Source organism: Dasypus novemcinctus, chromosome 23 (genome assembly GCF_030445035.2).
Source record: "Dasypus novemcinctus isolate mDasNov1 chromosome 23, mDasNov1.1.hap2, whole genome shotgun sequence".
NCBI classification, from domain to species: domain Eukaryota; kingdom Metazoa; phylum Chordata; class Mammalia; order Cingulata; family Dasypodidae; genus Dasypus; species Dasypus novemcinctus.
Window position 1 is genome coordinate 36,125,101 of NC_080695.1, and position 3,954 is coordinate 36,129,054.

The window sequence follows — 3,954 nt, forward strand, 5'->3', positions numbered from 1 at the left end:
TGACAAATAATTTTCCCTTCCTTTTTCAATTTGATTTTAATAGGGCATATCTGCAAACCCCCTCTATTCCCTTCTCTTACCCACACTTCCTCTCTGATATCTTTTTCATTTTCTTCAGTGAGCATGACTAAGACTACTTCTATCTGCCCATCCCTTACTTCCAAATCCAAACCCATGAATACTATTAAGTTCCTTCCCAACAAATTACTCCCAGCTTCTGGGATGTACAACAATGGGCTTACAATTCTATTGTCTGCCCAACAAATATTAGTGGGAGAAAGACTGGGGACCTCAAATCCTTCTCCTTTTACCCCTGAGACTGTAAGGGAACTTCCAGAGAATTTGGTTCCTCTGGGGAGATGGGTCAGAAAATTGTGCTGCGCCAGTGTCCACTAGAAGTGTAATTTTTTCCTGATATGGGCCCATCCTTAGATTTACTACAGGCTCCCAGTGGGCTTCAGAAGTAAGGAGCCTCACACCCCCCTAATCCTCAAAATTCATGAGGGGAATTACCTGACTCTCTTTCTTTAAACTTGGGCTTTCCCTTTTGAAATGACCAAGCCTCCCACAGTGATAGCACCCAACAGAGCCTTGCATTCTCCTTGTTCCCTTATCTAAATAAACCCATTTTGCATCTTTATCTCACCTCTGCCTGTTCCCTCCCAGACTTGTCTCCAGTCTTTTCCTAAGCATTTGATCCACTTGTGCTAATCATAACCTTTGCTTTCTTTTTGCTTTTCCTCCTCTCTCCTTACAAACACATTCTGGGACTCTCTCAATAACTCTTCCAATGGCATATCCACCCATCCTTCTATTTTCTGAATCTTCTTCTGAATGTCAGGCCAAGACCCTTTCACACAGCTGACTTTTAACATTCCCTGAGCCACAGAATCATCAGGGCCCATCCCTGAATATTTCCTCACTTGGTCCCTCAATCGTTGCAGGTAAGCAGAGGGAGTTTCATCCTTCTCCTGGGCTACTTCAAAGGCCTTACTCAAGTTTTGAGATTTGGGTATAGCCAATTTGATCCCCTGTATAATGAGGTCTCTAAGATCTTTCATTTGTGCTCTGTCTCCCAGGTCATTATCCCAGTTAGGGTTTGTGTTTGGAAACTTCTGTTCTGCTGCCATTACCCCCTGTCTGGGTGGATGCTGCCTTTCCCACTCCGTCACACCATTCTTCTTTCTTCTCCCATAAAGAGGATATTCAGTATGGACATAAGTTCAGGCCAGGTGTATAAACTAGAACCTAGGAATTGATCTACTTGTTTAGCCAACCCCACTGGATCTTCCATTAGAGATTTCATCTCCTTTTTGAAGTTCCTTACTTCAGTACTTGTCAGTGGGGCATTTACATAGCCAGTTTCCCTTGGCCCCATTGGTACTTCTCTCATTGTATACAAAGGCTCAGTGGAGTTTTGTTCTTTCACTCTTTTCCCCAGATGCTCTGGGGAATGGAAAATTTTGTATATTTTTCTTACACTGTTCCAATTCTTTCCTCAGCTGTTGGTGGGTTGTAACCGGTGGGGCTGTTGGCCCCGCTTGATTCTCCAGTTCTGCAGGGTTTACAGTGCGCTTTATTGGACCCTCCAAGTCTAACAGCCCTTCTCCTGGGAGGGGAGGGGGAACATAAGGAGAAGGGAGATTAGACGGGGTCTCAGGGTTTAGTTTCTACAGCTTTTGTTTCTGCAGCCTTAGTTTCTGCAGCCTTAGTTTCTGCAAGCTTAGTCCTGGGGCCTGGATTTTCAGCTTTCATAGGATAGAAAGTGGCCCCCTTTCCCTTTAACCAGCACATGGCATAGTCAGACTCTTCTTTGGAGAAGGGTGTTTTTCTATTAACATACAGTACAAGGTCAGCACAAAGCCAATCCTCATCTGCCTCATACTTTGGCCAGAATACATCAGGCAGTAAAATATTTTCTGTGGTCCAGATATAACAGCAGTATTTAATCATTTTCTGCTTGTCTTTTCCCTTGGTCTGTTCACTATCGGTCCAATGCCTTAACATGCTCCTTAGTGGACTATCTGGAGGAATGTCTCCAGGAGATCCTACAGATACTCCCTTTCCCTTTTTCCCAGTTGACTGACTGCCTCTATTTCCCATTCTGAATCTTGTCTGGGTCTCTTTCTTTTGAATCTTTTGCTTTGTCCATATCCGGCCCTTTCCCTCATGGGAGAAGGGAAATGTGAATTGGGACTCCGCACTCACTTCACACTGTATGTCATGCATCTGATGCACACACAGTGAACCTCAGACTCATCAGAATTCCCGACCATCAAGGTAATACTTAATAGCCTTTGTTCTTACTTTGGTCCATGCATGGAGTCACCTGGTCAACAAGAGGCAGATTTTCTCTTCCCTTTTTCTCGTCCAAAATCAGCAGACCTAAGTGTCTGTTCTCGGACCTCCTGGCTGCCAGAGGTGAGGCCCCCGCCGGTGGAGTCCAAGACCACTTAAACAGTAGGGTGTGCCTCCCTGTTGTCCACCCCAGGGGTCCACTCTCTGAAGCCTCAGAATCCCGGATGAGCCCCCAAAGCTGTTAGGAAGAAATCTTCTTCTGGAAGAAAATAAGGCTCACCCGATTGTGGAGAAGAAAATAATTTATTCTCAATTTTGCAAGAAGGGGTGCACAACCAGAAAACGTGGCTGGTGCCCTGAACAAAGAAAAATGACACAATTTATGCCCCTAAGCCTAGCACACAAGCCCTTCCTCTGTTTCTCCATAGATTGGATACTTTAGAAGTTACAGCCTATCTGAGAAGATCTAACTTTCCCACACAAAAGTTTGTGATTAACCACTTCCCCCATCACATTCCAACCATTTTAGTTTTTACCTGCTCCCCTTTGTCAAATAAGGAATGGAATTTAGTGCTGAATTGGGATTGACTTAGCTCTTTCTTGGGCATCTGTTTAACTGCCTGTAGGACTGGCTTAAGCTGGTTTCCTTTGTTGCTGTTTAACCCGGGAGTGGAAGACTGAGGCAGTAGGCTGCCAGGTTACATTAATCAATATTTTCTTCCTTTATGTGAAAACTAAACTTATCTTCATTTTTTACACTGCCTGGTAGCACCCACCTCAGCCCCACTCACCACTGCTTTCCCACCCCATCCCAACCAGGGAGCCATTGTGGTTGGAAGGCAGACAGGCCAAGGTATGGACACAGAGGGAGGCACATCAAGCCCCAGAAGCTTTCTGCCATCCCAGCAGCTGCTGGGGAAGGGGCGGCAGGAGAAGGCAGTGGCAGTCAGTGCTGGGAGCTGGGGCTAGCTGGTAAAAAAGTCATCTAGGCCAGAAAAGGCAGCTCTGCTGTGCATGGAGTTTAGCCCAGGGCTCCATCTGACCCATCCCGCATCCCCCACTTTCCTGGCCAGGATGAGATCCAACAAGCCTGGGCATGCAACATGGACATGGAGGGGTCCCACACCTCAGCCCCTACTCCTGGCTTGGGATTATGTGCTGTGGGGGCACATAGGTGAAATCTGTTTAAAAGAGGGCATTAAATATTCATAGTCAGACTCACCTCATGGAGATTGAGGAAGATTACCTCTTTCTCCTGGCTGGCTTGCTGGTATATATTGCCAGATTTCCTCTAGGTTCTTGGGTGTGTTACATAAAAGAATTTAAGAACATGCTGGTTTAATTAGGCCAGTAAAAGGAAATGAGAGAAGAGAATAGAAATGAGAGAAAATAAACAGATTATGGATCCCAGGTATTCTTGCAGGAGGAAAAAAGGGATGATTTAACTTCAGTGCTTGCTTTTAAACTATTAATTATTCCTCCCACTTGCTAATGATTGTGAGGGGGGTCCCAGTTGTTTCCTGTTTTGATCAATTACCCCACCTATCAATTCTCCCAGGGGGATGATGGTAAGGCACTTGAGGATATCCGGGAGCTTTTCCTTAACTCCAGATGATCAAGGAAAACTGTCAATTCTTCCAGCAGCTTTCCTGGGGA